The sequence below is a fragment of the Nycticebus coucang genome, chromosome X, assembly GCF_027406575.1.
Source record: "Nycticebus coucang isolate mNycCou1 chromosome X, mNycCou1.pri, whole genome shotgun sequence".
NCBI lineage: Eukaryota > Metazoa > Chordata > Mammalia > Primates > Lorisidae > Nycticebus > Nycticebus coucang.
This window is the reverse complement of record NC_069804.1, coordinates 53,562,058-53,575,649: the sequence shown is the minus strand read 5'-3', so window position 1 is coordinate 53,575,649 and position 13,592 is coordinate 53,562,058. Positions and strand designations below refer to the sequence as shown.

The window sequence follows — 13,592 nt, the reverse complement described above, 5'->3', positions numbered from 1 at the left end:
TTAGAGAAATGCAAATCAAAACCACCCTGAGATACCATCTAACCCCAGTGAGAATGGCCCACATCACAAAATCTCAAAACTGCAGATGCTGGCGTGGATGTGGAGAGAAGGGAACACTTTTACACTGCTGGTGGGACTGCAAACTAGTACAACCTTTCTGGAAGGAAGTATGGAGAAACCTCAAAGCGCTCAAGCTAGACCTCCCATTTGATCCTGCAATCCCATTACTGGGCATCTACCCAGAAGGAAAAAAAATCTTTTTATCATAAGGACACTTGTACTAGACTGTTTATTGCAGCTCAATTTACAATCGCCAAAATGTGGAAACAGCCTAAATGCCCACCAACCCAGGAATGGATTAACGAGCTGTGGTATATGTATACCATGGAATACTATTCAGCTATTAAAAAAAATGGAGACTTTACACCCTTCGTATTAACCTGGATGGAAGTGGAAGACATTATTCTTAGTAAAGCATCACAAGAATGGAGAAGCATGAATCCTACGTACTCAATTTTGATATGAGGACAATTAATGACAATTAAGGTTATTGGGGGGAGGAAAAGCAGAAAGAGGGACGGAGGGAGGGTGGTGGGGCCTTGGTGTGTGTCACACTTTATGGGGGCAAGACATGATTGCAAGAGGGACTTTGCCTAACAATTGCAATCAGTGTAACCTGGCTTATTGTACCCTCAATGAATCCCCAACAATAAAAAGAACAACAGAGAAAGAAAAGAAAAGAAAAGAAAAGATTGCTGGTAGAGATATGAACATTCAGGTGCTGCAGGTGAAGGCTCACAAGGAAGTAAGGAACACGTCATTGGAAACTGGGGGAAAGATGATTCTTGTTGTATAGAAGCAAGAAGCTGAGCAGAATTATGTCCTACAGTCATGTGGGAAGCAGAACTTGTAAATGAGGAAATCGTACATTTAGCTGAGGTGCTTTTGAAGTAAAGGGTTGAAGGTGTGTCCTGATTTCACCCTGCTGCTTCTAGCAAAATGGAGAAAAGAAAGTGATAAATTGAAGGAAGAACTGTAAGGAAAAAGGAACCAGACTTAATGACTTGAGATATTCTCATCCTACTAGAGGTGGGGAACCTGCAGCGTCCAAACCACATGTGGCCCTCCAGATCCCCAAATGTGACCCCCTGATGGAAGCTAAACTTCACAGAACAAATCCCTTTATTAAACGCATCTGTTCTGTAAAATGTGGATTCAGTCAAAAGTCCACACTCAAGGATCAATGCCATTGCTAGCTAAATATACTAAAATTTTATGACTCCAGGCACATAAAAAGAAGAAAAAATTTAAAAAAGAAATAAAAAGAAAAAGAACTTAAAATGGATGACAGAGCTGGGTGTGGTAGTGCGCACCTGCAGTCCTAGCTACTCAGGAGGCTAAGGCAGGATTATCACTAGAGCCCTGGAGTTCAAGGCTGAAGTGTGCCCAGATCAGGTCTGTGACTAGCCAATATACTTCAGCCTGGACAACATAGCTAGACCCTGTCTCAAACAATAAAAGGAAGATAGACATATGTAAAACACAAAACTATAAAACTTAAAAGAAAATTTAATATAGGGCGGCGCCTGTGGCTGAAAGGAGTAGGGTGCCGGCCCCATATGCCGGAGGTGGCGGGTTCATACCCAGCCTCGGCCAGAAACTGCAAAAAAAAAAAAAAAAAAAAAAAATTAATATAAACTCAGGGGCCATGCAAATCTTCTCCCTATTGTTCCAATTTTAGTATATGTGCTGCCAAAGAGAGCACAACTACAAAACTTTCAGAAGAAAACTTTTATAATCTTTGGTTAGGCAAAGAGATCTTACGTGTAATACCAAAAACACAATCTGAAAAAAATTGGTATATTGGAATTCATCAAAATCCATACTTTTGCTCTGTGAAAGAAACTTAAGATAATGAAAAGAGAATACTTCCTAACCCATTCTGTGTGGTCAGCATTACTTTGATACCAAGCCGGGTAAATTTCACTAGGAAAGAAAAATCAGTGCAATACAGCACATTAACAGAATAAAGAATTAGAAAGCACACTATTGTTTCGATTGATGGGGGAAGAGCATTTAACAAAATTCAGCACTTTTTCATGATTAAAAACACTCAGAAAACTAGGAGTAGAAGGGAATTTCCTCAACATCATAAAGGCTAGTTACAAACACACAGGCAGGGCATGCTGTTCAAGGCTGCAGTGAGCTATAATTGCACCCCTGCACTTCAGCCTGGTGGACAAAGGGAGATCCTCTCTCTAACAAGAAATAAATAAATAAATACCCACAGTTAACATGACATCATTCTCAGTTGTTAAAGACTGAAAGCTTTCCTTCTAAGATTAGGAATAAGACAAGGAAGCTCACTTTCACCACTGCTATTCAATACTGAACCTGAAATTCTAGCTATAGAAATTAAGCAAGGAAAGGAAATAAATGTTATCCAACTTGGAAATGAAGTTCTAAAACTATCTCCATTATTCTCTATATAGAAAACTGATAGGCCTAGTGGGCCTACGCTAAAACAGAAAGATGTCAGGCCTAGGCTATAATGAAAAAAATACCAGTTAACTCTTAGCAGATTTCTGGACTGCAAGTTTTCAAATGAAATGAAATACATCTAGTTCACTCCCAAGATAAATGAGAAACTACTAATCGATTTCTTGCTTCTAGTTCATTTCCAGCTTCTTGCTTGGCTAACTCCCTGGGAAACAGACCAGGAAGTACCAACTGTCCCCGGACTGACCTTTAAACAATACCAGGTAGAGAAATTACTGAAACTAAGATGTATGGAGGGAAAGTACTGAAACTAAGATGTATAGGGGGGAAAATATTAAAACAAAGATGTATGATGTATGGCTAACTAATCACAAAATTCTGCTTCTGTATAATGCTTGCTTGCTACCTCACCCAAATGCACCTGGCCAGCCTGCGTGCCAACCAGGATGCAGACCAAGCCTCAAAAACCCGACTCCTTAAGCACTTGAGGCTGCTCTCAGAAACCCCATGTTGGGACACTGAGGCAGTTGCTGGCCAGCTCTTCAATAAAAGGACTCTGCTGTAAATTTGGCTTGTTTGGCAGTGTAATCTTTGTGGAACTCCTGGGCACAACAAACCCCCAAGAATTCACAAACACACACACACTAGAAGAGCTAATAAATTTGACAAAGTTGTAGAACATAACATACTAGCCATAAATAATCTAAAAGGAAATTAAGAAAACAATATTATTCACAGTAACATCTGTATTAGTTTGTTAGGACTGCGATAACAAAGTACCCCAGACTGAGTGGCTTAAACAATAGAAATTTATTTTTTCACAATTCTGGAGGCTAAAGTGCAAGATCAAAGCATCACAGGGTTGATTTCTTCTGAGGCCTCTTTCCTTTGGCTTGTAGATGGTCATCTCTTACCTCTGTCTTCATACAGTCTTTCTTCCATGCGTGCACACATCTTCATACAAATTTCCCTTCACATAAGGACACCAGTCATAATGGATTATGATCCACACTAAATATCTCATTTTAACTTAATTACTTCCGAAAGACCTTATCTCCAAATTCGGTGACATTCTTAGGTAGGTTAGGACTTAATATAAATTGGGGGGCACAATTAAGCCCATAGTAGTATCCAAATGAATAAAAGATCTAGGAATAAATTTAATCAAAGGAGGTTAAAAACATGTACACTGAAAACTACAAAACATTGCTTAAAGATATAAAAGACATAAATAAATGAACAGACATTATTCATGGATCAGAAGACATAATATTGTTAAGATGACAACACTGCACCCAGCAATCTACAGAATCAAGCAAAATTCCAACAGCCCTTTTGTAGAAACAGAAAAGCTTATCCTCAAATTCATATGGTATTACAAGGGATCCCAAATAGGAAAAAAAGAAATCTTGAAATAGAAGAATAAAGTTGGAGAACTCACGCCTCCTAATTTCAAAACATAAAACTATAATAATCAGAATAGGGTGGTACTGTAATAAGAATAGACATACTGACCAATGGAAAAGAATAAACCCATATAGCTATGGCCGATTTTTTTTTTATATAGATACAGAGTCTCACTTTATCACCCTCAGTAGAGTGCTGTGGCATTACAGCTCACAGCAACCTCCAAGTCCTGGGATTAGGCAATTCTCTTGCCTCAGCCTCCCAAGTAGCTGGGACTGTAGGCGTCTGCCACAACGCCCAGCTATTTTTTTGTTGCAGTTTGGCCGGGGCCGGATTTGAACCTGCCACCCTCGGTATATGGGGCCAGCGACCTACCCACTGAGCCACAGGTGCCGCCCTCTATGGCCAATTAATTTTTTTTTTCTTAGAGACAGAGTCTCACTCTGTCACCCTTGGTAGAGTGCCATGGTGTCACAGCTCACAGCAACTGTCAGCTCTTGGGCTTAGGTGATTCTATTGCCTCAGCCTACCAAGTAGCTGGGACTCAGGTGCCTGCCACAATGCCTGGCTATTTTTTGGTTGCAATTTGGCCAGGGCCAAGTTCGAACCTGCAACCAACCCTTGGTATATGAGGCTAGTGCCCTACTTACTGAGCCACGGGCGCCGCCCTGTGGTCGATTAATTTTAACAAGATTATCAAGAACTTTCAATGGGGAAAGAATAATCTCTTCAACAAAATGTTCTGCAACAAACTAGATACACAATGTGAAAGTATCGAGTTGGACCCCTCCCTCGTGCCATGTCCAAAAACTCAGACTGGATCAATGATCTAAATATCAGAGCTAAAACCATGAAACTCTCTCTGTTCATTTCCAGTTTTTTTGAGGTATGACTGACAAATAAAACTTATGCATATTTATGATGTACAATGTGATGCTTTCATGTATATATACATTAGGAAATGATTACCATTTTTTTCAGTATGGTAAGAACACTTAAGATTTACTCTCAGTAAATTTTAAGTCTATAATACATTATAATTTACTATAGTCACCATGCATGTATTAGGTCTCCAGAACTTATAAGTGAAAGTTTTGATCAACATTCCCCAGTTCTCCCATTCCCCACCTCTGGTAACCACCCTTCCACTCTCCATTTCTATGGGTTTGACTTTTGTTAGATTCCATCTGTAAGTGAGATGCAGTATTTGTCTTTTTATATCTGGCTTATTTCACTTAACATAATGTTCTCCAGGTTCATCCATGTGGTCAAAAATGGCAGATTTCCTGCTATTTAAGGCAGAATAACATTCCATTTTGTATACATTGAGTTTATTCATTCATCATCAATGAATGCGTATGTCGTTTCCAAGTCTTGGCTGTTGTAATGCTGCAATGAACACGAGAGTGCAGATATCTCTTTGAGGTACTGATTTCATTTCCTCTGGATGTATATGCAGAAGTAGGATTGCTGGATCATATGGTAGTTCTCATTTAATTTTTTTTTTTTACAGTTTTTGGACAGGGCTGGGTTTGAAACCACCACCTCCGGTATATGGGGCCGGTGCCCTATTCCTTGAGCCACAGGGGCCGCCCCTCATTTTAATTTTTTGAACTGTCTCCATACTGTTTCCCATAATGGCTGAACCAATTTATATTTCTTTCTTTCTTTTTCTTTTTCTTTTTTTTTGAGACAGTCTTACTTTGTTGCCCTGGTAGAGAGCCATGGTGTCACAGCTCACAGCAACCTCAAATTCTTGGGCTCAAGCGATCCTCTTGCCTCAGCCTCCCAAGTAGCTGGGACTACAGGCGCCTACACAACGCCCAGCTAGTTTTAGAGATTCGCTCTTGCTCAGGCTGGTCTCAAACTCGTGATCTCAAGCTATCCTCCTGCCTTGGCCTCCCAGAATGCTAGGATTACATGTGTGAGCCACCACACCTGGCCCCAGAAGATTTTAGTTTGATATATTCCCACTTGTTTATATTTGCTTTACTTGCCTATATTTTTGGTATCATATCCAAAAAATCATTGCCAATACTAATGTCAAATAGCTTTAACCCTCTGTTTTTGTCCAGAAATCTTATGTAAAACCTTACAACTCTTAGAACAAAAAATAAGGGTAAATCTTCCTGACCTTGGAGTTGGCAGTGGGTTCTTAAATATGAAACCAAAAATAAAAACAGAAGAAAAAATAGATAAATTAAACTTCATCACAACTAAGTACTTTTGTGTATCAAAGGACATTATTGGAAAGTGAAAAGATAACCTTTAGAATGGGAATAAAAATTTGCAGATCATATATATGATAAGAGTTTAGAATCCCAAATAAATACAGCAGCAAAAATGCAAAAAAAAAAAAAGGCAATTTAAAAGTGGGCAAAGGATATTTTCCAAATAAGATATATAAATGGCCAATGAGTACAAGATGCTGAGTATCATTAGTTATTAAGGAAATGCACATCAAAACCACAATGAAGTACCATTTCATCTCCACTTGGATGGCCATAATTTAAAAAAACAGAAAATAACAACTGTTAGCAAAGATGTGGAGAAATTGACATCCTCTTACATTGCTAGTGGGACTGTGAAATGGGTCAGCCACTATGTGAAAGAATTTGGTGGTTCCTCAAAAAGTTAAACAGAGCTACCACACAGCCCCCAAATTCCACTATTACCCTGTTTCCCCGAAAATAAGACAGTGTCTTATTTTAAGGTGTGCTCCCAAAGATGCACTAGGTCTTATTTTCAGGGGACGTCTTATCTTTCCTGTAAGTAGGTCTTATTTTTGGAGGATGTCTTATTTTCGGGGAAACAGGTTAGGTACATACTCAAAAGAATTGAAAGCAGGTACTCAAACAAGTACACGTGCATGCATATTCACAGCAGTGCTATTCACAGTAGCCAAAAGGTGGAAATAATCCAAATGTCCATCGAAAGAGGAATGGATAAATGAAATGCATCTATAGTCTGTCCATACAGTGGAATATTACTCAGCCACAAAGGGAACGAAGCACTGATACATGCTACGACGTGGATGAACATAGAAAACATTGTTAAGTGAAATAAGTCAGACACAAAAGATCACATATTGTATGATTCTTTTTTTTTTTTTTTTTGTGGAGACAGAGTCTCACTTTACTGCTCTCGGTAGAGTGCCATGACGTCACACAGCTCACAGCAATCTCAAGCTCTTGGGCTTACGCGATTCTCTTGCCTCAGCCCCCCAAGTAGCTGGGACTACAGGTGCCTGCCACAACACCCGGCTATTTTTTTGTTGCAGTTTGGCTGGGCCTGGGTTTGAACCTGCCACCCTCAGTATATGGGGCCAGCGCCCTACTCACTGAGCCACAGGCACCGCCATGTATGATTCTTTTTATATGAAATATCCAGAATGTGCAAATCCATAGAGACAGAATGGAAATTGGCTATTGTCAGAAGTTAGGGAGGGGGGAAATGAGGAGAAACTACATGCTGGGTAAGAAGTTTTACTTTGGAGTGATGGAAATGTTTTGGAAGTAGACAAAGGTGGTGGATGCACAACATTGTGAATGTATTAAATGCTGCTGAATTGTTCAATTTAAAATGATTTGTTTTATGTTATGTAAATTTCACCTCAATAACTTTTTTTTTTGAGACAGTTTCGCTTTGTCAACCTTGGTAGAGTGCTGTGACGTCATAGCTCACAGCAACCTCAAACTCTTGGGCTCAAGCGATTTTCTTGCCTCAGCCTCCCTAGTACTTGGGACTACAGGCACCGGCCACAATGTGCCCAGCTATTTTTTTGTTTGTTAAGCACGCCTGAGCTGGAATCGAACCCACCATCCCCGGGGGCATGTGGCTGGCGCCCTAACCACTGAGCTACAGGAGCCAGGAAAGTGAAAAAACAGCCAACGATAATGTATTTTTTAACAAAGTAGTACTGAGGTGGGGTGGCTCAGGCCTATAATCCTAGCGCTCTGGGAAGCCTAGGCAGGAAGATCCCTTGAGCTCAGGAGTTTCAGACCAGCCTGAGCAAAGCTAGATGCGTCTCTACTAAAAATAAAAGAGTGGGGGCTGGAGGTGCACCTGTGATCCCAGCTACTGGGGAGGCTGACGCAGGAGTAGCCCTTAAACCCAGGAGTTTGAGATTGCTTTGAGTTAGGCTGATGCCATGGCACTCTGGGCAACAGAGTGAGATTCTGCTTAAAAGGAAAGAGGAAAAAGGGAAAAGAAAAAGCAATACCGTATTTGCCTCCCTCACTGTATGACACATGTGATACTGAGTTCTCCCACACAGTAAACACAACCAGGACTAAAAAAAAAAAAAAAATCTAAAGATAAAATAGAGACTGGAAGAAAATATTTGCAAATCACCTAACCAACCCAGGTGAATATATACAAAGTACTCCCACAACTCAACAGTTAGGAAACAAATCACTCAATACAAAAATTCAGCAGAAGATTTGAACAGCCATTTCTTCATTCATTTATTACTTGCCAGGAACTTGTTCATTGCTGTCCATGTACATGACATCAGTCATGTGTTGCCCACTCTCAGGTCTGTCTCAATTCCTGTGACTCACCTGCTCTGAGGCCAGGCCAGGGTATCTTCTCCTAGGTTGTACTCCTTCCTCCTCGCACCCCATGAGCCACTTTATTTCTATGGAGCCAGGAACCTCTGGGGCAGTGGTTCTCAACCTGTGGGTTACGACCCCTTTGTAACAATGAAAATACATTGTGGCATTAGGAAGGTTGAGAACCACTGCTCTGGGGAGTGCCCTGTCAGCTGCGGGGTTCATATTGGATCTCAATCCTAGGGCTCTTTTTTTTTTTTTGAGACAGATTTCACTCTGTCACCCAGGCTGGGTGCAGTGGCATCCCCATAGCTCACTACAACCTCTAACTCTTGGGTTTAAGTGATCCCCCTGCCTTAGTCTCCTGAGTAGCTAGGACCACAGGCACCTAACATCATGTCCAACTAATTTTTCTTTTTGTAGGGATGAGGTCTTGCCACATTGTCCCAGCTGGTCTTGACCTCCTGGCCTCCAACGATCCTCTTGCCTTGGCATCTCAAAGTGCGGAGATTACAGGTCTAAACCACCATGCCCAGCCCCTGGGTCTCTTGGCTGACAACTCGGTTCTTCCCAGGAGCCTGAAGTCTGGTGGAATCTGTGGACTCAACCAGAGCTGCTGGGATCAGAAAGAAGATCCTGCAACCTCACTCTGGGGTCTGGCTCAGGGACTCTGCAGAGACTCCAAGACCCTCCAAAGTAGTGTCCACGTCGTCAGAGTCACTTAGCACCCACCATACTAACATTAAACATGTACTGATATGAGATGGTATCAAGGAATTATTGTTAACTTTCTTTTTACCTTTTTTTTTTTTGAGACAGAATCTCACTTTGTCATCCTAGGTAGAGTGCCATGGCGTCACAGCTCACAGAAACCTCAAACTCTTGGTCTCAAGCCATCCTCTTGCCTCCCAAGTAGCTGAGATTACAGGTACCTGCCACAACACATGGCTATTTTTTTTTTTTTTTTTTTTTTTTTTTAGAGATGGAGTCTTGCTCTTGCTCAGGCTGTTCTCGAACCCCTGAGCTCAACAAATCCACCTGCCTCAGCCTCCCAGAGTGCTAGAATTACAGGTGTGAGCCACGATGCCAGGCCTATTGTTAACTTTCTTAAGTATGATAATGGTTTTGTGGTTGCATTAAAACACGTAGTATATTTATCTATTAAAGACATATACTGAAGTACTTACGGGTGAAATAATATGTCTTGGATATTCCTCAAAAATTCTCTAGCAAACCCTTCTGCGACAGGAAGTCGAGTCCTTGGTTTCGGGGTGGTCTCCACCGGTTGTGAGGAAGTAATCTGTGCGGCTGCTGTACCAGTGTCCATGGGGACCCTCACCTTTGATGAATATGGGTGCCCTTTCCTCTTCATCAAGGATCAGGACCTCAAGTCTATGGGACTTGAGGCCCTCAAGGTGGGATGCCTCAGAAGTCTTCCCCAAACACAAGCATTAGCACAGCTTTGAAAAGACAGTCAGCATTTTGATGGGTGGAGAGCCTATGTGCCCAAGTACCTTAGGGATCAGAAGACACATTTGGGTAGCTAAACCATCCTCCAAGGAAGGAAGCTGTGTATTGATATCACCAAGGGCTTTGAAGAAAAAACTGCAGCTTTGGAACTTCACTGTTGAGGTGCTGGGGAATTGTTAAGGCTTTGGGACTGTCTCATATAATGGCAGCAAAGGCTGTAGCACATACAATGAGAACATCGCTTGGACCAAATGGACTTGATAAGATGATGGTGGACAAGGATGGAGATGTGACTGTAACTAATGATGGTGCCACCATTTTAAGCATGATGGATGTGGATCATCAGATTGCCAAGCAGATGGTTGAACTGTCCAAATCACAAGATGAGGAAATAGGTGATGGAACCACAGGAGTGGTTGTCCTGGATGGTGCCTCATTGGAAGAAGCTGAGCAGTTGCTAGACTGAGGCATTCACCCAATCAGAATAGCTGACGGCTGTGAGCAGGCTGCCTGCATTGCTATTGAGCACCTGGACAAGATCAGTGATACTGTCCTTGTTGACGTGAAGGACACTGAACCCCTGATTCAGACTGCAAAAACCACGCTGGGCTCCAAAGTGGTCAACAGCTGTCATTGACAGATGGCCGAGATTGCTGTGAATGCTGTCCTCACTGTGGCAGATGTGAAGCTGAGAGACGTCGACTTTGAGCTCATCAAAGTAGAAGGCAAAGTTGGCGGGAGACTGGAGGACACAAAACTTATTAAGGATAATCCTTATCGTGGATAAGGATTTTAGTCACCTACAGATGCCGAAAAAAGTTGAAGATGCTAAGATTGCAATTCTCACGTGTCCATTTGAGCCACGTAAGCCAAAAACAAAGCACAAGCTGAATGTGACCTCTGTGGAAGATTACAGAGCCCTCCAGAGATACAAAAAGGAGAAGTATGAAGAGATGATTTAGCAGATCAAAGAAACTGGTGCTAACCTAGCAATTTGTCAGTGGGGATTTGATGATGAGGCAAATCATTTACTTCTTCAGAATAACTTGCCTGCAGTTCGTTGGGTAGGAGAACCTGAAATCAAGCTAATTGCCATCGCAAAAGGAGAGCAGATTGTGCCCTGGTTCTCAGAGCTCACACCCAAGAAGCTGGGCTTTCCTGGGCTTGCAAAAGAAATCTCGTTTGGGACAACCAAAGACAAAATGCTGGTCATGAGCAGTGTAAGAACTCCAGAGCTGTAACCATTTTCATTAGAGTAGGAAATAAGATGATTATTGAGGAAGCAAAACGATCCCTTCATGATGCTCTGCGTGTCCTCCAGAACCTTATCCGTGATAATCGTGTGGTGTATGGAGGAGGGGCTGCTGGGATATAGTGTGTCCTGGCAGTTAGCCGAGAGGCAGATAAGTGCCGGACCTTGGTGCAGTATGCCATGAGGACATTTGAGGACGTCCCGGAGGTCATCCCCATGGCCCTTTCTGAAAACAGTGGCATGAATCCTATCCAGACTATGACGGAAGTTTGAGCCAGACAAGTGAAGGAGATGAACTCTGCTCTTGGAATTGACTGTTTGCACAAGGGCACGAATGATATGAAGCAACAACATGTCATAGAAACTTTGACTGGCAAAAAGCAACAGTTAGACTGATTTTGAAGATTGATGACATTCATAAGCCTGGAGAATCTGTTTTCTCTCTCTCTCTCTTTTTTTTTTTTTTTTTTTTGTAGAGACAGAGTCTCACTTTATTGCCCTCAGTATGGAGCCGTGGCATCACACAGCTCACAGCAACCTCCAGCTCCTGGGCTTAGGCTATTCTCTTGCCTCAGCCTCCCAAGTAGCTGGGATTACAGGCGCCTGCCACAACGCCTGGCTATTTTTTTGTTGCAGTTCAGCTGGGCCAGGTTCCAACCCACCACCCTCGCTATAAGGGGCCGGCGCCCTACTCACTGAGCCACAGGTGCCGCTCAGCCTGAAGAATCTGAAGAGTAAAAAAAACTAGTATAACATGTAGTGAGAGCCACTACTGTGATGGGTATCTTGTGATGCATCTACAGTTATTTATTATTACATCCTTTTTTCAGACACTGAAGATGTTATAATAAAAGTAGCTATTTGGTAACCATAGTTTCACTTGTTCAAAGCCATGTAATTGTGGGGGTCACATGCTTTTGTATTTGTTATATTAAAGAATCTTTGAAAACCCTTTAAAAAATTCTCTAGCAAGGGTAGAGTATACTTCTGTGTACAACTTACTTTGAAATGCATCAATAGATAAGATGAATTAGTGGATAAAGGGATGGAGAGATGAACAGATGTAAGCAAACCCAGCAAAATGTTACATAGATAAAGCAAAATATAGATAAAACAAATACGGCAAAATGTTGATGATAACATCTACATGGTAGGCACATGGGTATTCACTGAACAATTCTTTGAAATTTTTTATATGCTTGAAACTTTTCAAAATGGCAGGGGAAAACCCTAACAAAAAGTAATTCATGGAATATGTGAAATAAAAATGGCAAATGGATAGTATTTATTAGAGCTGGATAATAGTTCATAGGAGCTCATTATATCACTCTCGTATTTTGCGATATTTGAATTTGTCCAAATTATAAGGATTTTAAATTTTTTTATTATTTTTTATTTTTCATTTATTTATTTATTTTTTTGTAGAGACAGAGTCTCACTTTATGGCCCTCGGTAGAGTGCCGTGGCATCACACAGCTCACAGCAACATCCAACTCCTGGGCTTAGGCGATTCTCTTGCCTCAGCCTCCCGAGTAGCTGGGACTACAGGCGCCCGCCACAACGCCCAGCTATTTTTTTTTTTTTGGTTGCAGTTCAGCCGGGGCCGGGCTTGAACCCGCCACCCTCGGTATATGGGGCTGGCGCCTTACCAACTGAGCCACAGGCGCTGCCTGGATTTTTTTTTTTTTTTTTGGTTTTTGGCCGGGGCTGGGTTTGAACCCGCCACCTCCGGCATATGGGACCAGCGCCCTACCCCTTGAGCCACAGGCGCCGCCCAAGGATTTTTTAAATTTTTATTGAGATGAACCTTAATGATGATATACTAAGAAATAAGCTCATCACAAAAAGACAACTACTGTATGATTCCACTTACATGAGGTATCCAGAGTGGTCAAATTCATAGAGACAGAAAGTAGAATGGTGGTTGCCAGGGACTAGGGGAAGGGAAAAATGGGGAGTTAATGTTTAATGAGCACAGAGTTTCATTTTTGCAAGATGAGAAAGTTCTGGAGATTGGCTGCACAGCAATGTGAATATAATTAATACTACTGAACTGGACATTTAAAAATGGTTAAGATAGGGGAGGGCGCAGTGGTTCATGCCTATATAATCCCATCCCAGCACTTTGGGAGGCAGATGTGGGAGGATTGCGTGAAGCCCAGAGTTCCAGGCCAACTTGGGCAACATAGTAAGACCTCGCATCTTAAATTATTATTAAAAATAATATTTTTTTAAAAATGAGTTGAGTGTGGCAGTGCATGCCTATAGTCCCAGTTACTGGGAGGCTGAGGCAAGAGGATCACTTGAGCCCAGGAGTTGGAGGCTGCAGTCAGCAATGATTGTGTCACTGCCCTCCAGACTAGGCAACAGAGTGAGACTCTGTCTCTAAAGTAAAATTTTTTTAAATAGTT

The 13,592-nt window shown here is 41.7% G+C and overlaps 2 pseudogenes; one reads left to right on the top strand and one right to left on the bottom strand.

Annotated features, from left to right (window-relative positions):
- Nucleotides 1–12,101, top strand: part of LOC128578173 (T-complex protein 1 subunit epsilon-like) — a 66,153-nt pseudogene extending 54,052 nt beyond the window's left edge.
- LOC128578783 (uncharacterized) lies at nucleotides 1,674–1,765 on the bottom strand (annotated as a pseudogene).
- Nucleotides 12,102–13,592: the final 1,491 nt, after the last annotated feature.